The sequence below is a fragment of the Sarcophilus harrisii genome, chromosome 3, assembly GCF_902635505.1.
Source record: "Sarcophilus harrisii chromosome 3, mSarHar1.11, whole genome shotgun sequence".
Lineage (NCBI taxonomy): Eukaryota > Metazoa > Chordata > Mammalia > Dasyuromorphia > Dasyuridae > Sarcophilus > Sarcophilus harrisii.
This window is the reverse complement of record NC_045428.1, coordinates 275,544,844-275,571,106: the sequence shown is the minus strand read 5'-3', so window position 1 is coordinate 275,571,106 and position 26,263 is coordinate 275,544,844. Positions and strand designations below refer to the sequence as shown.

Genomic DNA, 26,263 nt, shown 5'->3' with positions numbered 1-26,263 from the left:
AAAAGGGTTGATTTCATGGCCTCTAGATAGTCCTTTCCAGCTCAAAATTTATAATCCAATGATCTCCAAATCCTCTCCTCCCCTTTACCCCAAATCCCTGTCTCTTTCTTTGGTTCTCTTTGGCTGAAACTGGGCAGCTCCTGTTTCACTTATGTAAACATATTTTTCTCCTGCAATTCATTCTCAGGGGAATCTGGCTTCTCTAAGACTTCTTCTACTCTCTCTTTCTCTCTCTCTCTCACTCTGTCTCTGTCTCTCTCTGTGTCTTTGCCTCTGTTTCTGCCTCTATCCCTTCCTGGATGTATATGTGTATATATAAATTAGATTTTAAAAAATGTAAGGTGTAGCAGTTATGGGTTCAATAAATGAAACAGATTAAATCAAAAGCTTATTAAATTCCCTACCTCATAAAACAAGGGGAAGTATGAGTGAAAGACATTAGAGATAACCTGGACAATGAATCTTTTCTTTTTGGGAGGAGATTTGGCAAATAAGAGCTAGAAAAAAGTTCTGTTTTTTCCTGGCACATTCTTAGTTTCATTTTGCTCTCTGAGGTAAAGACCTTCATTTTTCCTGCTTCTTTGGGATGGAGAAAAGCCAGTAATTAAAGTCACACATTCAGGGTTATCTGAAGGGCTGATTTAGGAGAGTGACTCTGCTCAGAGGAGGGTGGGAGCCAGTGAAAAAACAGTATGGAATTTTCATCTTCAGCCAAATACCCCCTTCTGCCCTATCTCCACAAACAGTGGTTGAGGTAAGACTTGGGGGATTAAGGAATCACAGCCAACCTTCATCAAACAATATAGAAGTCTATACTTACAGCTGGTGAGGCAAAAACTCTGATAGGCATCAAAGATCACATAACTCAAGTGTGCCTGTTAATCCATGATAATCCCAAGTAATCCCTAGATACAGAACACAGTTGAATCTAAACATAGCATATGTATAGGATCCTTGCAGGATCCTCCAAGTATTTATTAGTAGTTACTGGGAGCCTAACAAAATTCATGGTGTTTCTAAGCTAATATTCTATTATCCACAATATAGTCTGTTAGGATGGAACTGAGACCACAGAATCCAACAAGGCCAATTTTTAGTAATCACTATAATATGCAATAAATAATACATGGGTAATTGGGGAAAATTTGCATTATGAGGACAAGTGGTCTGACAATTCCCCAAAAAAGGAAGTACAAAAAGAGGGGGGGGAAACATGATATAAGTGCAATAAGTAAGGGAAATAGGGTTTCCTAGTCCTACAACACATTGAGGGGAACATATCAGGCTACTGAATTGTAGATCAAACTGAGGATTTCTTGCAGACACTGGATGATGTTAACATCATATGAGTCAGGAGAGTTGAGCTGCCGTTAAGAGTGTAGTGCACAGAATTGTTGCTTTTTGGCCTTTGTTCTTGAAGAGGACCAGTGATATCAGAAAGGTGATGTTGACTTGCAAATGAATTGGATTTAAGTGAGGCAGGGATGGGGTAAAGTCACCAGCCTCACTTTCTCCTCCTGAGCCATCTGGGTCCAGTGGCAAAACATACATCAGGATGATTGAAGATGGCCCCAGATTCTGTGGGAGACTTTGGCCTTTTTAAACTAAGCTCTTTACCATGTTTCAAGTTTGTCTGAGGCAACATCCATTTAATGATTAAGTAATGAGGGAGTTAGAAATGAGGGGGAAAATGACTACTTAAAAAAAAAGTCATTCTGGAAGAACATCATCAAAATAAATTATTTATACTTATTCAGAGCCACAAAACCCAAACAAGAACTGAGGCTTGAGATGGGCACCTTTATTAGCCAATGAGTGAAAGCCAGAGTGATCTTGGGTTCCATTTGAATCCCCATGGTTTTATTAGTGCCTTGTTTTCCAGAGTTCTATTTCAAGAAATATATATTCCTTGTTGGAAGGATGTGGGAAAACAGGGACACTAATACACTTTTGGTGGAGTTGTGAATACATCCAGCCATTCTGGAGAGCAATCTGGAACTATGCTCAAAAAGCTATCAAACTATGCATACCCTTTGATCCAGCAGTGTTACTACTGGGCTTATATCCCAAAGAGATCATAAAGAAGGGAAAGGGACCTGTATGTGCAAGAGTGTTTGTGGCAGCCCTGTTTGTACTGGCCAGAAACTGGAAACTGAGTGGATGCCCATCAGTTGGAGAATGGCTGAATAAATTGTGGTATATGAATATTATGGAATATTATTGTTCTGTAAGAAATGTAAGAAAATGATTTCAGAGAGGCCTGGAAAGACTTACATGAACTGATGCTTAGTGAAATGAGCAGGACCAGGAGATCATTATACACTTCAACAAATAATACTGTGTGAGGATGTATTCTGACAGAAGTGAATTTCTTCGACAAAGAGAAGATCTAACTCAGTTTCAGTTGATCAAAGATGAACAGAAGCAGCTACACCCAAAGAAAGAACACTGGGAAATGGATGTAAACTGTATTTTTGTTTTTCTTCCCGGGTTATTTTTACCTTCTGAATCCAATTCTTCCTGTACAACAAGAGAATTGTTCGGTTCTGCACACATATATTGTATCTAGGATATACTGTGACATATTTAACATGTGTAGGACTGCTTGCCATCTGGAGGAGAGGGGGGAGGGAAAGAAGGGAAAAGTCAGAACAGAAGTGAGTGCAAGGGATAATGTTGAAAAAATTACCCAGGCATGGGTTCTGTCAATAAAAAGTTATGGAAAAAATATATATATTCCTGATAAGGTCTCTCCTAGGTTTCAGTTTCTTTGAGATAACATCCATTCAATGATTTAAGGTTGAATAAGAAATTAAGCAAAAGTTGGCCTTGTTTGCGTATTCAAAAAAAAAATCAGTTTAGGAGGAGAAGATGAGTGTTTCTGCCCAGAACAGAAAAAATTGCTATCTATATTTACTGTAAGCCATCAAAACCCAAAGTGACCAAAAATGGCTCTGAATTTAGGAACACACACACACACACACACACACACACACACACACATCACACACACTATTGCTGTATCCATTATTTATATAATATCTTGTAACTATGCTCATTTTAATTCTAGGAATGATTTTATTGCCTTTCAGGTCTAGCCATCTTCTGCCTCTTCAGTCAGTTTATATGAAAGACTATGAACAACATCACAAACCCAATAAGTACTCAGAAAAATTCCTAACATTTAGGCAAAGGTTTGGCTCTCTGCCTTAGTGTCATTTCTTGCTAATTCTTGACCTCTTTATGTTTGAGGCAAAAATAAAAGCTATTTGTGTCATTGTGGTAAAGCAATGCAGAACAATGCCTGCTTCAAGGCAGGTACCAAGCTGAGGAAAGAGAACACCCTTTCAGGACCCTACTCTCATTCCCAGAGGTGGGGGGTACAAGTGGCCACATGAGCCACGGTCTCCTGTTCTCAGATGCCTTTCCTCAATGTCTCCCTTCTTGATTTGCCACAGTCCACTGCTACTTCCTTTTTCTCCTTTGGCAGATTGCTCCTGGGCTGTTGTTTCTGGCTTAGCTCTTGAGTGCCCACTCCTTCCTGTCTCCTGCTAATTGGCTCTCATGTATTTATATTTGCTATGGATTAGTGTTCTTATTGGGGAAGTCATCCTGGCAGATTAGCAGAACTGTCAAAAAGAAAAACAGAAAGAAAAGTTATTGAAGCATTTTAAAAGTTGCACAAAAGAGCACAGATTTAAGGCCAAAAGAAAACACAAGATTAACAGGACAGCTTTAAAAGTCTTATTTTTAATGTAGTTTGCACATAAAAGGCAAAGAAAACTACTTCATGGATTTTGCAGTTTCATGTGCTCTATCCTCTTTTTGTGTTCTATTTGGATAAGGCAATGTTCATTTTACATGATATATTTCAAATGTATTATACATATGTGTATATGTATGTGTATGAATATACATTCAATACCCAAAGAGAATGTTAACTTTAAATCATTATTCAGTTAATAAATTTTATTCTTTGCCACATTAATGTTGAGTTAAGTTTGGTGAAAATGTGCCATGAATCCTAGTGCTTGATGATTGCTAATTAGTGTAATTGGTCTCCATATATTTAGATTCATTTTTTTTCCTCCCTCTGAACAGGAAAGGTAGATCTGCAAAAAACCTCTTTTCATTGCTTTCTGAGGCTTCCAAAGCTATGGGAGGTTGAAATAGATTTTTGGAGTGAAGCCCAGAAGGAAAGGAATTCGTCAGGAATGAAGATTTTCACAATGTCTTAGTTCCAATCTTCAGCCTCATTGCTATTTGTGGACAACCTGCTATTGATAGTTGTATGACTGGAGAGCTCATATATTTACCCATTTTCGCTTTTTTCTCTTGATTTGGAATCTGAGTACATTGTTGTGCCACAATTCCCTTTTAATGTCCTGACCCAATTTCTCCATTGCCCTATTTAGTTACTCTGTCTCAGGTTATAACCATTCCCTCTTAATGTCTGATAGGATAAAAGTCTTATATCTTAGACATTAGGCAATACTTATCCCCTCTTAATGTTTAATGGAATAAAGGTCTTTATCCATTTTAGACATCATTAGCATATCAGGAACCTCTCCAGTTCCTCCCCTCCATTATGTCATCCTAGATGCCTGCCTCCATTATGTCATTCTCACCCTAGGTGCCTTTCTCCATTAGATCATCTCCATCCAGGTACCTCCTCCATTATGTCATTGGTCTTGTAACCCTATAAAAGAATTTTGTATCTGACATTTAGGGCTGCATTCTTTGAGACAATAGTCTCATTCAGCCCTGGGACCAAACATGGATCCATTTGGCCCCAGTAAATCTGTTTAATAAATTATTAAATACTCTCTAATCTCTATCTTGCTCAGTTTCTTTGGCATTGCATTTTGGAGCTCCCCAGTTGAGATGTTAGAAAATGAGCAGGATTAGAGATAAGAGACTTTCCTGTGTCTGCCTTGGGCCTCAGGGCGGCTGCAGATCTGAATTCTTGGCCTTGAGAGGCCTGGCCCCCCTGGATTTTTTTTCCCAGAGTCTCTGGGAAAGAAAGCAGTTTCCAGCCACAACAGCCTGATAGTAGACACCCCCATTTTGGCCACAGGAGAGTAAGTATGTCTGGGTACCTTTTGGGGTATTCTCTGGTTGTCCTCCCCTCCCCCTCCCTGATTTCTGCTATTTTAAATGTTGGGTGGGTTGGGATCTTTTGTCTTCAAAGATGAAGATTAAACTTTACCCCTACTGCTCCCTACTACTTCTATGGTGCATCTAGTTAGCCTGGAGTGCAGCTTAGTTTACCTCCTCTCCCTCCTGCCTCTTTGGAGGTGGAGTCGGGCGGAAGAGCAGCCATGTGGAATTCTTTCTTTCTCCCCTCCCTTTAAACTGAACAGTTTAATCAAGTTGTAGCCTCCTGGTTTTGGATAAAAGAAGCAAACTGATTTGTATAAATATAAGGTTATGGTAAATATCTGTTTAGGATTTGTCCAAAACTTTGGTTAATGGGATTTGTTATTGCAGGTAAAATTTCTTGGGTTTGTAGTTAATATGTCACTGCATTATTTCCTCCTGTAACTGATTTCTGTAATCAGAGCAATGGTCAATAAAAAACTGTTAAATGGAATTAAATTATGTCATAACTTGCTATTTCCAATCTGGTTGTATGTTATACCTGATTATCTGTAATCATTATGTCCTAAATACTTGAGCAAATAAGTATTTAGTCTGGCCATCTATCAGTTACTAGATATTGTTTCTGGATATTCAAGTTTTTTGTTTTTTTGTTTTTTTAAGATTTATAATTAATGAGAGATCACATCCTGTAGCACTGTCCTTGTGGACCAGTCTTTCTATCCCAGACTTTTCTAACTTTTCTTTGTTAGGTTTGTTTTTGTTTTTAGATTTGGTCAAATTACAGATATATTGACTTGCTCCTGGGACCTAGATCAAGCTTTGATTGTCAGCATGCTACACTACATCCATCCCCCTCCCTGGACTGAGCATCTTTGCCCATCTTCAGCAGGAAGCAGTGTTTGAGAAAACCATCACCCCTTCTCCTGATGTAATTTGGACTCATATGGGGGAGTGGAAAAGTGGCTGAATTGTTAGCATTTTCACTGTATTACTGTGTTTAAGACTTGGGATGGAAATTCTTAAACTTGTGTAACTGTTGCTGTTATGTTTGAGGGATTTTTAGTCTGTTATGTATATGTATATACATATGATTTATATGTGGGATGGTTATTTGATAATTCCTTTCTGTGAGGAAAAAAAAAGGAGAGGGAGAAATAGGAAATTGGGGAAAATGATATATTTTCTTAGGCACTTCTGCCCCACCCCCATCTTACTAGTTCAGATTTAATTGGAAGTCCTTTAAATAGTCCTTTTCATTTTTTACTCCTTGCTTAAATTTACTAGATTATGATTTGCTGGTTATGCTTTAACTTTGAAATCCCTTATTCTGTTGCAATTGCCCTGGCAGACTCAGTTTTGGGGATTATTTTTTAGAAACAACCAGAAATTAGATACCTGTCTTGGGACTGTCAATCTCTGTGATTTGTTTCTCCATTTCTGTTACCCCAAGTCCTTAATTAGTATTTCAGCGTACTTAAAAAGGACCCTGTAGATTTGATATCAGGCCTCTAAAAGTTTGGGGTTTGCCTGCCTTGGTCTAAATGTGTATAATCTGCTCAGAAATCTGATCCTTTCTGCTGCCCTGTCTGTTCCTCTGGGCAGGACAGGTGGAGCTACTCCAAGCCTCACCCTTCTCCCCTGGAGTGGGTTGCCCCTCTCAATGGGCAGCACAACTATCTTGAGTCCTGCTGCTCTGTAAGCAGAGACCAAGTCATGCACAAATGACCACAGACCTAACTCACAGTGATGCTCTCCAAGTGCAGAGGACCTGGCATGATTGCAATAAGGGACTTTATTTATTGCTGATTAACTCTGGGGTTATCAGGGAGAGACTTGACCTTGCCATAAGTCCTTGCATTGTTCTAGCTTTATTTTGATTTTTATTTGACCTATTTACTTCACATAGGGTTGGTCAAAATTATGGTGCTAAGACCTTCTAGAGGAAGGTAATTCAAAGATTTGAATAGTTAGAAGAGAGAGAGTGTGGAATGTTGTGCCACAGTTCCCTGTTAATGTCCTGACCCAGTTTCTCCTTTGTCCTATTTAATTATTCTGCCTCAGATTATAACCTTTCCCTCTTAATGTTTGATGAGATAAAGGTTTTATATCTTAGACTTTAGGCTATACTTATTCCCTCTTAATGTTTAATGGGATAGAGGTCTTTATCCATTTTAGACATCATTAGAATATCAGGAGCCTCTGCAGTGTCTACCTCCATTAGGTCATCCCCATCCAGGTACCTCCGCCACTATGTCATTGTTCTTATTACCCTATAAAAGAATCTTGTATCTGACATTGAGGGCTGGATTCTTGGAGACGATAGATAGTCTCATTCAGTCCTGGGACCAAACATGGATCTATTTGGTCCCAAGTAAATCTCTCCATTTAATAAATTATTAAATACTTTCTAGTTTCTATCTTGCTCAGTTTCTCCAGCATTACAACATGTGCTGAAATTTTCAAATTAGTTTTCTTCTTCTGCTACACTGTATGCCTCAGAGGTATCAGCACTGATGTGTCTACACTCAATATTCTAAATTCATGACTTTACTGTCTCAATGCATTTTGCTGTGTATTATGTACCTGTGCATGTGACTACATCCGGGAACTCACCAATGACCTTGCAATGCTAAGATATTGTGAGTAGAAACTCAGTTCCTCCTCTTTCCAACAGGTTGGGAAAAAGCTAATTTTAGAGAAAAGAAAAAAACTCTTCCAAAAACGATACTTCTGATGCCTCTTACCCAGTATGTTCCTAATGTATGTGTGTGAATATAACAAGGATCTCACCAGTGGTTGTGTTGCGGTGTGAGAAATGAGGGCTGAGATCTCCTGATAGTAACGGAATCCCCTGGTCCGTGTCACCAGTTTTTGGTAAAAGTATTCGCAATCCCAAATGGTGAGATTTGTGGGAAAAAAATGGGTTTATTACATTAAGAAAAATAACTCAGCAGGCAAAATCCTATTAGGATTTTCAGCAGAGATGGGTTTACAGGCTTTTGGTTATAATAGATTTTTGTTGCCCCTAGCTGGGGAGCAATTTGAGGGACTAATTTTCAATCCAATAGACGGTGGACAAGAGGAGGAGATTACTTATCTGGGAATTTCCCCAATAAACAGGAGGGTGGGGCCCCTCCCAGAGGGGTTTGAGATTCATAAACCAGGACCACCTTTCCCCCCAAGAACTCAATTTACATCAGTTGTCTCCATGGAGAACCAAGAAAATGAGTGTATATTAAGTCCCACCCCTCCCTGAGAGAAACAACCATGGCCTTTGCAATAGAGAAACTAGTGAGATGATGAATGAGATGTTTCTGCTTATCCTTCACAGCTAGAGCTTCCTAATTCAAACACTTACATTTTGGGATTCTGAGCTTTCTGCTAAGGCACAAAAGGAAAAAAAAAAAAAAACCCAGAAACTCATTCAGTTTTCTTTCTGCTGTCTTAATTAACATGAAAAAAGTGCAGAGATTATAACTTATCAATGTGGGAACAGAAAGAGCCTATCCAAAAAGGAAGAATAGATGTTTCAACAGTGTACATAGTGTATAGGGGACTGGTTCTTAGAGTCAGGTCTGGTTTCAAATATTATCTCTGCCAAATCACACTCTGACGGAAGGCCACTTTGTGTGTTTGTGTGTGTGTGTGTGTGTGTGTGTGTGCTCTCTAAAGTCTCAGTTTCTTCATGTATAAAATGAGGAAACTGGACTTGAGACTTGATAACCTCTAAAATCCTTTTCAACTCTAAAGTTATAATCCTATGATCCTTTGAAATATCTACCTTCTAGCCATATCTCTTCTCTTTTGGTGGCACTCAAGAATCTCATTTATTTAAATACCTATTTGCTTTATCTGTTTTTATTGTCATGCATTTTCAGAAGAAGCTGACTTCTCTTAAGGTTTCACCCAGTGAGTGAGTGAGTGTGTGTGTGTGTGTGTGTGTGTGTGTGTGTGTGTGTTAGGGAAATCTAAATTAAGAAGACTAGAAATTGTATATAACTTTTGAAGAACTATACCCACAGAGAGAAGGAACTCCTTTTTATTAAGTGCTAGTGTACCAGTTGGAACTTTCAAATGAACCAAATAGATTTCATTAGGAACACATTATCACATCCCTCTTCCTTTTCCACCTCTCAATTCAAATAGTGGGAAAAAAAAATAAGCAAAACCTGGGCAATGAATAAACAGCTTTATTTAATGAAAGGAGATCTAGTAAAAACTGTAAAGACATTTCTAATTCAGTTTTTTTTTCTGGCCTATTCACTGTCTCATCTTTGGGGCAGAATAAAGAGCTTCATTTTTCTTGCTCCTTTGGGATAGAAAAGAAGCAATGATTCAAATCCACACATTCAAGGTCATTTGGGCTGATTTGGGCAAAAGTGACTGCTCAAAGGAGAGTGAGGGCTAGTGAGAGGCAGTAGGTAATTTTCATTTTCAGCTAAATATCATTTTCTGTTCTATCCCCATATACAAACACACAACAAACAGGAATTTAGGTAAGATCCAGGAGATTGGTGAATAATAACAAATTTTCCTAGGCCAACCAGGACAGAAGTCTATGCCAATAGCTTGTATGGTAGGAGCTCCTATACTCATTAAAGATAAAGTAATTCAACTATACCTGTTTGTTCCTGATCTACCTGGTAAGTTGCTCAGAATTTCAAGAGTTGCTGCTAGTATCTTTTGTTTTAATAGTAAAACAGTTTCTTTCATTTGTTTTTAAAACTTTGAGTTCCAGATTTCTCTCCCTTTCTCCCAGTCTTCACCCCTCATTAAGAAGGCATGTGTGAAGTAATCCAAAACATTCTAGAAAGTCATATTTTGAAAGAAAACATAGATCTTTCCCACCCAAAACCCTCAAGGCAAAAAAAAGGAAAAAAGAGAGTATGCTTCAAACAGTTCTTTGTCTGGCTATGGATAGCATTTTTTATCATAAATCTTTCAGAATAGTCATAGATTGTTGTATTGTTGAGAATCACAAAATCATTCACAGCTGATCATCCCATAACATTGCTATTACATTATAGTGCATTTCACATTGCTTGAATTCATGGAGAACTTTCCAGATTTTCCTGAAAGCATCCTGGCTCATCATTTCCCACAGAATAATAATATTTCATTATAATCACATGCCACAATTTATTCAGCCATTCCCCAATTGATGGGCATCCCCTCAATTTCAAATTCTTTGCCCTGAGAAGAGAGCTGCTACCAAAATACCAATACATATAGCTACATTTTTTCTTTAATCTCTTGGGATTCATGCCTAGTAAGGGTCTTGTTAGGTGAAAGGATTTGCATGATTTTATAGTCATTTGGGCATGGTTCTTATCTTTTGTTCATTTATCAATAGAGGAATGGCTCTTTAAAAAAAAATTGACTCAGTTCCCTATACATTTGAGAAATAAGGCCTTCATCAGAAAAATTCGCTTCAAATGTCTTTTCCCAATTACAATTGCTAACTATTTCCCTCTTTTTATTCTCTCCCTTCATCCTGACTCTTCTTAAAAGTGTTTTGTTACTAATCATCCCCTTCCCAATACGTTCTCTCTTCTATAACCCTCCTCTTCTACTGTATCCCTTTCTCCTCCTACTTTCCTGCAGTATAAGATTGTTATTTTCTCTTTCAGTCAATTCTGATAAGCATAAGATTCACTTATTCCCCTTCTCTTGCCTCTCTTCCCCTCCATTGTAAAAGCTTTTTTCTTGCCTCTTTTATGGCAGATAATTTATTCCATTCCACCATTCCCATTCTCCCAGCATATTTCCCTCTTGCCCCTTAATTTTATTTTTTAAAATATTATCCCTTCAAATTCAACTCATATCTCTTTCCTCTATTTAGGTATACTCCTTCAAAATGCCATAACAATGAGAAAGTTTACATGAGTTACAAATATCATCCTCCCATGTAGGAATGTAAACAGATAAACCTTGTTAAATCCCTTATGATTTGTCTTTCTTGAGTATCTCCTTATGCTCCCTGAGTCCTGTATTTGAAAATCAAATTTTCCATTCAGCTCTGGTCTTTAAAGTAGAAACCACTGAATCTTGTGTTATTCTGCCTGTGGCTCCTTTATACTTTAATTGTTTCTTTCTGGCTGTTTGCATTATTTTCTTCTTGCCTTGGAAGTTCTGGAATTTGGCTGTAATATTCCTGGCATTTTCTTATCTTGGGCTCTCTTTCAGGAGGTGATCAGTATATTCTTTCAATTTCTACTTTATCTTCTGATACTAGAATATCAGGACAGTTTTCCTTGATAATTTCAAAGAAGTGTGCATACTTTTTGATGTAGTAGTGTCTCTACTGTGCCTGTATCCCAAAGAGATCATAAAAAAGGAAAAAGGATCCATATGTGCAAAAATGTTTATAACAGCCCTTTTTGTAGTTGCAAAGAATGGAACCTGAGTGGATGCCCATCAGTTGGAGAATGGTTGAATGAGCTATGTATGATATACGTATGCTATGGAATATTATTTTATAAGAAATGATCAGCAGGATCATTTCAGAAAGGCCTGGAGAGACTTACATGAACTGATGCTAAGTGAAGTGAGCAGAACCAGGAGAATATTGTACATAGAAACATCAAGATTATACGATGATCAACTCTGATGGACGTGGCTCCTTTCAACAGAGAGGTGATTCAGGGTAGTTCCAATGGACTTGTGATGAAGAGAGTCATCTGCACTCAGAGAGAGAATTGTAGAGATTGAGTGTGGATCACAACATAATATTTTCATTTTTATTGTTGTTTGCACTTTGTTTTCTCTTTTTTTTTTTCCTTTTTGATCTGATTTTTCTTGGCAGCATGATAATTGTGGAAATATGTATAGAAGAATTATACATATTTAACATGTATTAGATTGCTTGCCATCTAATGAGAGGAAGGGAAGGAGAAAAAATTTGGAATACAAGGTTTTTTACAAGGGCGAATGTTGAAACCTATGCATATATTTTGAAAATAAAAAGCTTTTAAAAATTAAATAAAAGGAACTTTATTTCTATTGTAACAGGAGTTACAACAACAACAACAACAAAAAAAAGAAATTTCTTGAAAGATGATGTCTATATTCTTTTTTAGATCATGGTTTTCAGGAAGACCAATAATTTTTAAATTATCTCACCTAGATCTATTTTTCAGGTCAGTTGTTTTTCTAATGAGATATTTCACTATATATATAATTTTTGGGGGTTTTATTTTATTGTTTCTTAATTTCTTACAAAGTTATTAGCTTCCATTTGCTCAATTCTAATTATCAAGGAATTATTCTCTTTAGTAAGCTTTTGTACCTCCTTTCCTATTTGGACAATTTTGCTTTTTAAAACATTCTTCTCTTCATTTGTTTTTTTGTATTTTCTTTTGTGTCATTCTCTCTCTCTCTCTCTCTCTCTCTCTCTCTCTCTCTCTCTCTCTCTCTCTCTCTCTTATTTAAACTCTTCCCAATTTTTCCTTTACTTTTCTTACTGCATTTTCAAAATCTTTTTTGAACTCTTCCATGTCCTGAGACCAAATCTAATTTTTCTTGGAGGCTTTGGATGTAGGAGCTTTGACATTGTTATCTTCTTCTGAGTGTGTGTTTTGACCTTGCTTGTCATCATAGTAACTTTCTATGGTCAGAATCTTTTTCTGTTATATGTTCATTTTCCTAGACTATTATTTAGTTTTTTAATTCTTTATTAAAGTAGGGCTCTGTTTCCAGGATGAAGGGTGCACAGTCCCAAGCTTCAAGGATTTGTGCAGCTGTTTTCAGAGCTTCTTCTAGGGACCTGACCACAAGTCCTCTTTTCTGCCCTGAAACTGTGAAGAGTGTCTCTTCCCCTTTCTAGCTATAAGAACTAGTGTGCTAAAGCAACAGAATCCTTTCTCAGTGTCAGTGAAGAGACACCCTACAGGCTGAGGTCTCTGGAAGCCGTCACTGCCACTGTCACTGCCCACTCCTGGTTTCCCAAGGTCCTCTCACCCTACTGACAAACATAGGGTTAAGTTTATCAACCTGCTGACCTACCTCAGATGTGTGTCTGAGCTGAGAAGCTAGAAACTGCCAATACTGCTGATTCAGTGATCCAAAGGCCTGTTCCTGCTTTGCCGATGTCTAGGCAAGGGCTGAGACTGGGCTGGCACAGCCTGCACCAGGACTGCATGCTGGATTCCCACTCTTGATTTCACAGACCTTTCCCGCTGACCTACTAAGTTGTCTTTGGCTGGAACATTGTTCCTCACTATTTTTTGTTTGTGTGTTCTGATGCTCTAAAATTTGTTTAGAGTCATTAACAGAATTTGGAGTGGTTTGGGAGAGAGTTTGGGGAGTCCCTGTGTTAATTCTGCCATGTTGGCTCTGCCTCCTATTTTTAATGTCTTAATTTTTTTCAGTATCAACATTATCTAGTAATCTCTAGACCACGGTTGGATTCAAACATAGCATTGACTTGGAATGGGGGCTCCAAGCCTCAGCCATGTCACTGCCAGTGACTCCCCTCCCCAAACATTAAGCATTGGTCACTAGGCACCTCAGAAGACCCTTGGTGCTTCTAAGCTAATATGTTGGCCACAATGTAGTCTGTAAGGATGGTACTGAGATCACAGAGTTCAATAAGGACAATTTTTCTGCAATAATACATAGCAAGTAGGAAATTAGGAGAGATCTTCAAGTTCATAGGGAAATGTAGCCTTCTTTTGCCCCAGAGAAAAAATGAATCTCAGTGAAAGTTAAATATCACAAAGATAGACCAGAAGGGAAGAACACTGCAAAATAAAGTGAAAGAGATATCCAAGGTGAGATTCATTTGATAAAAGTCAATTATGCAGCTATATGCAAGAAAATGTCAGATTGCTAAAATTAGGTTTTAGGGAGAAAAAAGAATATCTGGTTTTCCTCAGCTTGTAGATACTGGCACATATTATATCTGAAGATGGGCTCAGTCCATATAAGCCCAAATTAATTCCCACATTAAGCCACACACTAAACAAGCTAATAAAATCTATTGCTATTTGCCTTTAAAATGGGACATCTTGGTAGTATAATTCATTTTATTTGTAGAATGTGATGGGACTCCCAGATTTAGCTTGTCCCTTTTTATACTTCTTTAGTCAGTTTACATGAAAGGAAAGACCATGATTGCTATAGCAAAAACAATGAGCCCCCAGTTACGAAAATTCCTAATATTAGGTAAAGGTTTGGCTTTCTGCTTTAGTGTACACTTATAATTTTTGCTATCTCCAGGTCTCTTTATGTTTGATGCAAACTTAAGGCTACTTGAATCATTGTGGTTAAAAAAAAAAAAAAAGAGTATAGAACAATGCCTGCTCCAAGACAGGCTACCAAACTAAGGAAAGAGGAGACCCCTTCTTGACCCTTTCCTCAGTCCCAGAGGAGGTGAGTACAAATGACCATCTCAGCTAGACTATCCCCACTCTCAGATGCCAATAAGGTCCATGGCTCTTCTCAGTTCATCCTTTCTCGATCTGCCTCTGTCCAGTGCCACTTTCTCTTTCTCCTTTTGCAGATTAACCCTGTGCTGCTGATTGTTTCTGGCTCAGCTCTTGAAGTGCCCACTCTCTCCTGGTTTTCTGTAAGACCTTCAAAATCTTTTTGGTTCTGAGGAGGCTTTTAAAATGACAAAATATATACTTTATCTCAGTGAAGGGAAAGACCATCATTGTTAAGGACTGTAACTCCATTGGAAAGGGTGAGAATTTGTTTTTTGGTTTTGTGGTGGTTAGGGTCTGTGCGAGGTATGTTGTGGAGCGCTTATGTATTTGGATTGAATTGTGGGGTAGTTTACTAGGAATTAGCGTTCTTATTTAAGAAGTCATTTTGGCAGATTAGCAGGATTGACCAAAAAAATGTTCATTGAAGCACTTTTAAAAATTGCACAAAAGTGCAGAACTTTAAGGTCAGAAGAAAATCAAAAAATTAGCACAGCTTAGAAAGTCAAATGTTGATTTGTTATGTACATAATATAAAATGCAAGAAAACATGATAACTTTCATTTCTGGCCCTCTTTTGGGGGTTCTATTTTGCATAAAAATTTTTAAAATTTCACTTGGTTTTTATTGTGTTCAGAATTTTAAAAAAAATAAGTTAAAAACATGGATCCAGGACTTGCACAGTACAATGTCCTTTAGTAGACATTAATAGCAAAAGAACTGAAGTTAAATAGTTGAATTCTATGAGCAGATCTTCTCTTTATTAAAACGTAAATGTACAAAATCAGGAAAGTAAGTTAGCTGCTTCCTTTCTCTGGGCTGCCCTTTACTCATCTCTAAAATGAAAAGAAATTTGACTAGATGGCATGGAAGATACGTTCTTTGCCTTTTTCAAAAGTCATTTCCAACTCTTTCAGTAACAAAAATGAATGATATTCCACTTAAATACCAACACCCAAATAAAATATTACAAAGTAGTTGCTTATTAGTACAACTGACTTCTATGTTCCTTTTATTCCTATCTTCCTCTCTCTGTAAAGGAATATGAATCTCCAAAATATCCCATGTCAATGCACACTCTTGTTCATGCTTCCTGAGGACTCCATAGCTAAACTTTGGAAAGTGAGAAACAGATCCTTATTTTTGAAGTGAATCCCACAGGAAAGGGGAATGAATAGTTTCAGGAATGAAAGTTTCCAAAATGGTTGCTCCTTTCTCAAACTAAGAGATTGAGAGAACAACTGGAATTAATGGATAACCTGGCTTTCAATGTATGGCTAAATGGTGCTGAGAGGGAAGGGAATTCCCCTACCAAAAAAAACAAAAAAACAAAAAAACTGTGGTTTGAATTATGTTGTTATACCAACATGGAACAACCCCCAGAAAATTATACAGTATGCGTAGTTCCCTTGAGAATACAATTAACAATCTTAAATCCATAGAACCAAACATTTGCAGCCACAAAGACCCTGTGAGTTATAGTTATTGCTAGCTTAGGTTGAGAGGAAACTAACATGAGCTCAATCCTAAAACAGGAAAGCTGAGAGTTTTCATGTACAGCTGAAGATGAAAGAGAATGAGAAGGAAGAGGTGGCTGTTGTCCCATACATAACAGCAGCAGACACCTTGGCAGTCAGTCGTCTTTTTCTCTACCTCACATTCACTTCCTTTTTTATTCTGCTAAAGAATATAGTTATCAAGTTGAATATTATTTCTCACAAACACTTGCCAATTAAATCTCTCTCTATGTTGCCTTCCAAGCAGCTAGGTAGACAGAACACTGGGCCTGGACTCAGAAAGATTCATTTTCTTGAGTCCAAAGCTGGCTCTAGATACTTTTTGGCTGTGTGACTCTAGGCAAATCACTTAACCCCATTTGCCTCAGTTTCCTCATCTGTAAAATGAGCTGGAGAAGAAAATGGCAAACCATTCCAATGTTTTTGCCAAGAAAACTCCAAATAGGGGCCGGAAGAGCTGGACATGGTGACTGAACAACAACTGAAGGACTGGGTTGAGTTTCTAATGCTCTTGGTTGGCTAAAGCCTACTAAAGTTCTTCCCAATTATTCAGTATATTTTGGCTTCAGCAAAGGAATATTTACTGAGAAAGTAGATCAAGAACAAAAGTAAATTCTCCTCTTCTGACCCACTTAATCTAGAAGTATAGACTCCCCACTACCACCTGAGTCACTGGGAAGAATAGGCTCAAACTTCAGGTGGCTAGTACAGGCTTACCAAGTTCACTTCCCATGAAACAGAGAACAATGCATGAAGTCACTCTCATACTTGGATAAATCAAAAGTGCTTTCCATCCATCACTAGAATGGATTTACTAAGTTACTTGGAGGATTCTTTCTTTGCCAGCTTTGGTTACCCATTTATTTTGGCATGAATTCTACTATTGTAGCACATGCTTGTAGTTCTTGCTACCAAGGGAGGGTGAAGCTAACTGCTTAAATTTGGCATTTCTGACCTACAGTAGGAAAAAGATAATTGTTTCTGTACTACATCTGACTTCAAACTAATGAACCCCAAGAGAGACTATCTAAAGGGGTGGCTAAGAGGAACTAAGAACTGGTCTAGGTTAGAAAAACAAATCAGGTTAAAGCTTGTTTGTGGGTAGGACTTTATATTCCACATAAAAAATTTTAGCAAGCCTTTACCCCCTTTGTCTTCTTCTCCTTCCCCCCTTCCCTTCTTTTCCTCTCATCATCTTTCCTCCTCTTCCTCTCCTCTTCTCCCTTTCTTCCCTGTTTATGCTTGCTTTGCTCCATTCCCAGTCCTCTCCTCTCTTTCCCTTCATTTTTCACCTATACTCTCATTTCATCCTTTCTTGGGTAGTTGAAAATTTGGTTTTCAATCTTGCATGAATCTCATCCTGGTGACCCCGGATAAGGGACCAATAGGTATTCTTTTAAAAGATTTCAATTCAAGGCTCCTTACAAATAGAGAAGAAAGCTGGACTTAATTAAGAACTAAGAGGGCAGGGAAGAGTGTTTAAATATTTAGGTACAAGTTAGGAAAATGAGTTAATTACAATAGCCAAGGCAAACTCTCAGGTTTTGGAATCAGTAGAGAATGACAAAGTGCAGCCACAGGCAAGGAGACATCATGCTGAACATTTCTTATGTATCTATGGGGTCTTATTTGCTTCTTGCAATGGATTGCTGGGATGCATTCACCAATGTGCAAGACAAGAAGCAGAGATCAGTCATTGTACTAGAGGGCAGGAAGAGTTCTTTGCAATACTAAATTCAGGTATTTACAAGGAGGAGATTTTTTTAAAATATAATTTAGAGGTTTCCATTAAAAGAAATCTATGATTTCATGAAGGAAGGATCACATTAGCAAGAAATTTACGTGTACCTTCTTTAAAACAATTTTTTCATTCCTATTGTCCACATTTTACTGGATCAAATTTTTGATAAAGTTCTCTAGATATTATCTTCATTCTCACATACTAAAGTCTTGAATAACTTTCTTGGTGACACCAGGAATTTGAGTTTTAAAACAGTATGATTCATAATTCACGGTTTGGGAAATGAAGATAGATAGGCTTTTAGGCATAGATAGGGTTAGTTAGGTGGTGCAGTGGATAGGATGCAGGGCCTGGAGTCATCCTCATGAGTTCACTTCTCTCGGATACTTACTAGCTGTGTGACCCTGGGAAAGCCACTTAACCTTCTTTGCCTCAGTTTCCTCAGCTGTAAAAAGAGCTGGAAAAGTAAATGGCAAACTACTCCAGTGTCTTTGCCAAATGGGGTCATAAAGTGTAGTACATAACAGAAAAATGATTCATTTACAACAACAACAATGTGCACATGGATATTAGAATTTGTGTTTATAGTAGATTCATATTTTTAAGAATCAAATTCACATTATGCATTACTAGCAATGGACGCAAGTAGAGTTCTTGCCATGCCAAATTTCTTCTGACCCCATCATTCTGAGATTTCTCAAAGATAAGAACCCCATCAGGTAACATTGGGTTTAACCTAGCAAAATGAAATAGAATGGAGATGAATGGAAAATCCTTTATGCAAATCCAAAAAACAGCTCTCTAAATACTAGAAGACTAGAGAGCAGTATCAATCTGATTCTCCCAGTCCTACATGATTTCACCAACTTTCTCTTTTCTGACTTAATTTGGAAGCCAGATCTGTGCTGATACACTAAAATTCATTTTCTGCCTATACTCTTCTGTATGCCTCAGATATTTGATAACTAGTTTAGGCTTAATCTAAAAACATCATTCTCTTGTCTTTCTCTGTCTCTGTCTGTTTCTCTTTTTCTCATTTGTGATTGTAACAGGGGAGTCAGTAATGTTTGTCTCCTTACAGAGATAAGAGATTATGAGTGGATACTCAGTCTCTGTCCTCCCTAAGAGTTTGACTAGTTGCTGTCAGGGTTAAAAAAAAAAAAAAGGCAAGGGTGCAAATGGCTGGTGAGAAGCTCCAGAAATTTGTAACCTCTGCAAAAAGAGACTATATAGTGAGATGGTGGGTAGAGGCAAGGGATGCTACTATAAAGACTTGCCAGCCAGAAGCCCATCATTCAACCACTTCCATTGTGGGACCAATAAGCTATAGGACCCTGAGTCTCCTGCTAAAGCAAGAAAAAAACACATATGTGGAGACATCAGGAGCCCATTTGGAATGGAGGAATAGATGATCTGTTTTCACAGTGGATAGAGGGCTGGATCTGGAGTCAGGAAGGCCAAATTTCAAACCCAGCCTCTGCCAATTATTCACTCTGTGACTGAAGGCAACTGTTTTATCCTCACTAAAGTCTCACTTTCCTCATCTGTAAAGTAAAAAGGTTGACTACATGGCCTCTAAAGTCCCTTCCAGCTCGAAATCTACAATCCTATCATCCCAGAATCCTCTGAAATACCTCCCCTGTACCTCAAATCCCTATCTCATCTTTCTTTGGCTGTCTTTGGCTGAGCCAGGATAGCACCTGTTTCACTTATTCAAGTTATCTCCTTTCTATATCCTACAATTCATTGTTAGGGGAACCAGGCTTCTTTAAGATTATCTAGTATGTGTTTCTCTGTGTATGTGTGTTTGAGATTTAAGCCATTTTAAAGTATGTGCAGAGAAAGAGGCATACTTACTTTTGAAATTGTTGGGGTACTAGTTTTGGGGTCAAAGAACCATATAGATTATATTAAATCATTATTATTTAATTTCCTACCCTTTAAAGCAATAGAAAAGAATGAACACACTAGGAACTTAGGTGAAATCTGGGCAATGAATTAGCAATTCTACTTAGTAGAGGGTGTTTGGCAGGTTGGAATTAAAAGATTCTGTTATTTCTGGCATGTCCCCTGCCTCATTATTCACTCTCAGGCAGGATAAGGGGCCCTATTCTTCCTATTTCTTTGGGGTAGAGAAGAGGCAGTGGTTAAAGCTAAAGCCTTTTGACTTAACACATTCAGGATCACCTGAAGAGCTAATGTGAGAAAGTGACTCTGCCCATAGGAGGATGGGGCCATTGAGAAGCAGGAAATAATTTTCACCTTCAAATACCTTCTTCTGCCCTGCCCCCTTATTCTGTCATGCAACACAAAAGTAACTAAGATAAAGCCCACAAGATAGATTAATAGCAACTAAACTTTCTGGAGCAACCAGGACAGAGGTCTAATTGTGCCAGTAGTTGATGAGGCCTAAGTTAGGTGGAGAGAACCACACCAAGGCAAGGACTAAGCTGAGAAAGAGATACCAAGCTCCCAGAAGTGGCAGATACAAGTAACCACATGAGTCAAAATGTCCTATACTCAGATGCCAAGCAAGTCCATGACTTTCTTCAATCTTTCCCTTCTTGATTCTGCCATTGTGCAGTGCCACTTTCTCTTTCTCCTTTTGCAGATTGTCCCTGTGCTGCTGATTGTTTCTGGCTCAGCTCTTGAAGTGCCCACTCCCTCCTGTCTCCTGTAAGACTTGCAAAATTTCTTTTTGGTTCTGAGGAGGCTCTTTCATTGACAAAGTATATACTTTATCTCAGTGGCATAGGAAGGGCCATCATTGTTGAAGGCTGTAACTCCATTGGTAGGGGTGGGCATTTGTTTTCTGGTTTTCTAGTGGTTAGGGTCTGTGCTAGGTGTCTTGTGGGATGTCTTTGTGTTTGGATTGGAAAGTGAGGTGATTTACTATGGATTAGCGTTCTTATTGGGGAAGTCATTCTGGCAGATTAGCAGAGTTGCCAAATAGAAAAAAGGAAAGAGAACAAAGGTTATTGAAGCATTTTTCAAATTGCATAAAAGAACACTGATGCAAAATTAGAAGAAAACATTGCCCAAGACAGTTTGGAAAGTCACATATTGAATTTTGTATGTATAGAAAAGTAACATACATAATAGAGGTTTATAATTTCATATACTAGTCTTTTGGGGTTTTATTGTGGATAAGAAAAATGTTTTTGTGATGTTTATACATATGTATATGTATATATAAAAACACACATACATCACATATACATATATGTACATATGAATATCATATATATATTTTTTCTATAAGATACAATGACCTACTTTAGGTTTTCCTAGCAAGAAAACAATCTAAAAAAAACTAAATTCTGTGAGCAGATTCTCTTTATTTAGAGGCAAACATACTTTTGGGATTGTGTATAAAGTTTCTTATTTATTTCTCTGGGTTTTGCTTTGCTTATATCTAAAATGAAAAAGGATTCAACTAGATGGCATGTATGTAAAGTCCATTCTCTGCCTTTTCCCAAAAGTTATTTCCAACTGTTTCAGAACTGCCAAGATTTTTTTCTCTTCAATATATTAAATACTTTAAGGGTTTATAAAACTCAAATTTCTAGGTCATTATTCATTTATTAAACTCTTTGCATAAAAACATCAATGTTTTGAGTTGAGCCCAGGAAGTTGAGTTGAGTTGAGACAGTTGAGAATGAGTGCCACATTCCTTAGATTCCTGTGTTCCTCCACAAAGATATATGTATCTGCAGTAGTAATGATTAATATTATCATGCTTCCTGTGGATCCTATAGTAACACTATGAGAGGCAGAAATACAGATCTTAGCTTTTGGATGAAAGTCCCAGTGTCAGGAATGATAATTTCCACAATGATTGGGTTCTTCCTCAGCCCTCACCCCCCAGTCCAGTTAAAACCAATGGACAATTGACCTTGCAAGGAATGGCTAAATGGTGCATATGAATTAGTGTTGAGGGGGCAGTGTTTAGCTAAACAACCTGTGATTATTCATAAAATGTATCAGCCCTCACACAGCCTTCACAAATGTATCAGCCTTCACAAATGAAGCTTCCTCCAGAATAAAAATTCACTTAAGTCTTGATTTCATAGGACCAAACCTACAGCAATATAGTCTGACAACCCCTGGCCCAGTATTGGCTGCAACAAAGGCTCTGGGAGCTGTAGATCTCAGCTTAAGGGAGAGGTGAAACTAATATCAGATCAACCCTAAAAGAGAAGGAAAAAGATCACATGGCATTTGTGCAATAGCAGCAGCAAGATCACCTTCTCAGTGTATGGTCTTTATTGTCTGTCTCATGCCACTTGTGTTTTTCACTATGTTAAAGATACATTTTTGGATTTATTATCATTTGCCATAATGATTGGCTCTATCTCTGTGATTTGCTAGCATTTCTTTATTTGCAACATGAGAGTACAAATGGAAGCCACACAAGTCTATTTGTACATTTCTAGGTCAGGGCTAGAAGTTCCAGTGACCCTCCAGATATAGCCTCTTGATACAATTTCACTCTCTAACTAGGGACATAAAACTGAGCTATTTCATATTTATGCTTCCAAATATAAAATTATAATGATTACAGGGCATTTTAAATAAATCTACCCCATAGACAAGACCCTCATATAAATAAGTTCTTACAATTATATATTCCCAAGCAAACTAAAGTTTTTATTATTTGCTTGACAAATTTGCTTGACAAAGGTTTTTACAACAGAATTCTTGCTAAGATGACAGGAAAGGATAATGATAAATGTTGTAGGGGATGTGGGAAAACTAGGACACTAATGCATTGTTGCTGGAGTTGTGAAATGATCCAACCATTCTGGAGAACAATTTGGAACTATGCCCAAAGTGTTATAAAACTGTGCATACCCTTTGACACAGTAGTGCCATTACTAGGTCTGTATCCAAAGAAAATTATAAAGGAGGGAAAAGCATCCACATGTGCAAAAATGTTTGTAGCAGTTCTTTCTGTAGTAGCAAAGACTTGGAAAAGGACTAGGTGCCCATCTTTTGGCATTTTTGAATGTAAATCAATGCATGCTATAGTTACTTCTTTTTTCTGTTTTTTTTTAATCTCTCCCATGATTTTTCCTGTTTGCTCTGATTTTTCTCTCCCATCATAATTCATAAAACAATGTGTATTAAAAATAAGTTAAAAATAAAAGAGAATTCCTTTAAATTTGTAACCACTCTAAGAATATAATGTGATTTTCCAAAGTTTAATAGACCAATGCATTTTTAGCACCACGTTTGTTATACCGATAGGAGTGAAATTTGTAATATTTTCTTGTGGCCTTGTATAATTCACTAATAAAATACTTTGAAGAGACAGACTCATAAAATTCAAATGAACCAATGAAACTGCTATCTCTGCTTCTCTGCAAAATGGGTAGCATTTTGAACTTGATGACCTCTAAAGCCCATTTCAACATTCACTCTCTTATGCTAAGAACTTTATTTTCAGGATTTTAATAGCTATAAATTACTTAGAAAGGCAAACACTTAAGCATCTGTCAAGTTCACATCTTGATAAGACTTATTTCTTTGGATGATGACTGGAGTCTGTATTCAACATAGGGTCAATGTTCTGAGGGGGGCAGCAATTGCTGGGATTCTTGGGCAGAAGGGTCCTTAGCTATCTCCACCACGGTTTGAAAGAAGGTGGGGACCAAGGATGTGGTGCTTTCAGTAGCCTGATGCATGTTGCCTCCTGTGTCATTTTTGTTGAGCTGGTGCTTTGAAATTCTGAGGGTTTCAGCTAGGCCCATATTCTTTCCCTCAGAAGTGGCAGTTGGCTGACAGTTGGTGTCAGTGTTGGAGGGTAATGGTGAGCCCCTTTTTGACAAGTTTGTCCCTATTCAATTCTTCAGGAGACAGTCTAGAAGCAAAATTAGTGGGAATTGAATGAGTTGTATCAGGTATTTCTGGAGCTTAAGGGCAGAAAATTGTAGGCTAAATTGCATTGAATCTGAAAGGATGTGATAGTCCAGGTGATGGCCAACCTGATACCTGTTGCTTTCTGCCCCACTTTCTGTATCACTTGCTGTCTTAGCCAGCCTACCTTTCCTGACTGAGCAGTAACAGTTGTTTGATACTTTTTATTGATAGTGGTGAGTTTGGCTGCCCCTTTTAACAGGGATCTGCTAACACAGGGCTCTTCTACTTAATGAGGGCTAAAGTCTCTAGTTGGAAAACACAATGATTCTAGTGACTCCAGGACTTTACCTGCCTTTTGCTGGCAGTTGATTGGCAGTTGGTGCAGGTGGTGGGAGGAAATGGTCAGCCCCTTCTGGACAATACAAGTTCTATCCCATTTTATGGATGTGGGGGATGGGCTTATTGTAGCATTATTGCAACTGAGGAGGTCACTGCTATGCCTGGGACTATTTTCCATCAAATCCTTGCCTGTTTCCTCCCCCAGCTGAAGGAGAAGTGATAATCAGGGAGTGGTAATGAAAATTTTGTCCAGCACACAATTCCTCCTCTCTCACCCTCAGGAAACCTTGGCACTTCAGTTAGGTTAAATTTCCTGCACCAGTGGTGGGCAGTCATTCAGTACTTACTGTTAGATGATGACAAGAATAATGGCTTTCTTCACTACTGGGGATGCTGACATGATTTTTTTTCTTATATTTTCACAATATACATGCAAGAAACATATGAATATTGTTTTATATATTTTAAGAAAGTTGAAAATTTCTTCAATTTCTTGTATTTTTGTCTGATTTTCCATAATTACTCCATATTTAGATTAGAAATAAAGATACAAAGTTAAAGTATACAAAAGACAAAACTAACAATACTAGATAAATTTTAAGTGATAAAATTATGTCTTATAATTTTAGATACATATGTTAGTGGAAGACATCCCAAAAGTACTTGGATTTGGTATAATTTATTTTAAATGAAGTCTCTTTTCTCTGTTTCTTTCAGTGTTTGAGATCAAGTTCTTTCTATAATAATATTTGTGACTGGTACTAATAGATTAAAATGATTTTTAAACTTCTTCTTTGTGCATTTTTTCATTCCTAAGTAAGATATTTAAAAATAAATCCAGTGACTACATTTTCAAACTGATTGAAGCTCTATTTTTAAATTTTTTGAATTTTCAAATGTCACAAATTATTAAAATGTTTATTTTTCATTCAGTATTCAAATGACTGCTCCTTACCAAAATAATCTTTTTTTAAGTTTTTGTTTCAACTGAAATGTGCAATTTCTTTGGCTGTAGGTATTCAACTAAATAAAATTATACTATGAATACTTTGTCCTTGTGTGTTTAGTGATTATCATCAGGATATTTTAAACCCTCCTCCTACCATTTACAAACAAATCTCAGAATTACACATTTAAAGCTATAATTAGTCAATGAAAACATATTTATCAAGGGTCTATTACATGTCTGGCACCCTTTTGGGTTTGTGGTTACTAATACAAAGAATGAAGTAATCCCTCTTATAAGAACTTTACATTCTATGATGGGGAAGTCAAATACACACACACATACATACAAACACATACATACCACATATACAGACATAGAATAAGTATACATACAGTAAAGGCAACTGGGAAATAATAAATTAATTAAATGCAACATATAGGAAGATGAAATTGAGTTTCATGTGGAAAGTAGTGATTCAACTTTATCTTGAAGGAAGTAGGGATTAATTCTATAAAGCATTATCAGAAAATATACTCTAGGCACAGAATACAGATAATACAAAGACACATCTACCATTGTAGATGGAGTGTACAGTATGAGCAGCAGGAAGAATGCCCAAGTTTCTGGATCAAAGAGCATAGAAAGTGCAGAAATGTTTAATGATACTTTAAAGATGGGTTTGCAGCAGGTTAACTAGCAGTTTAAACTCCAAACAGAGGCATTAATTAATATTTTATCCTCAAGGCAATACTGAACCACTTTGGGTGATTGAGTGGAGGGGTGACATGGGCAGACATTTAAAAAGATCACTTGAAATCAGAGTATGAAGGACTTGAGTCAGGCATCTAGAGGAGAGGGTGGGAGAAAGGAGGAAAAACTCTGAAAAACAAGGCTATGTAAGGATCAGTGTTGCCAAATTATCCATGCATATTTTTTCAAAATAAAATGCTTTATTTAAAAAAAGACTTGAGGCAGGGGGGCCAATTAGGAGACTTTTGAAATAGTCTAGGTGAGAGATGATGAGGTCCTGAAGTAAGATAACTATGTGAAGTGTAAGAATGATTCAAATGTGAGAGATGTTGTGGTAAGAGAAATGACAAATTTTATGCTGTGAGGGAGAGAGGATAATGATGAAGGAAGCTAACTGAAAGACTGGAAGGGGTGCTTTAACAGAAATAGGGAAATTTGGAAGAAAGATAAATTTATGGAAAGATAATAAATTCAGTTTTGAACATTTTGAGTTTGTGATATTTGAACTTACAGGTTCAGACAAGTTAACATGTCTTAGAAGAAAGTTGGTGATGCAGGATAAAAACTCATGGAAGAA

The 26,263-nt window shown here is 37.4% G+C and overlaps 1 long non-coding RNA gene across 4 annotated transcripts; it reads right to left on the bottom strand.

The window, feature by feature from the left end:
* Nucleotides 1–2,727: 2,727 nt before the first annotated feature.
* LOC116422358 lies at nt 2,728–24,154 on the bottom strand. Of its 4 annotated transcripts, none has more exons than XR_004232962.1 (4): nt 23,997–24,154; nt 5,272–5,383; nt 4,629–4,699; nt 2,728–3,629 (listed from the first exon to the last, which is right to left on the bottom strand). It is a non-coding gene; the product is annotated as an uncharacterized LOC116422358 (long non-coding RNA). The 4 variants fall into 4 exon arrangements; XR_004232961.1 differs by lacking the exon at nt 23,997–24,154 and adding an exon at nt 11,631–11,666; XR_004232963.1 differs by lacking the exon at nt 5,272–5,383 and having other exon boundaries at nt 2,730–3,629; nt 23,997–24,143.
* Nucleotides 24,155–26,263: the final 2,109 nt, after the last annotated feature.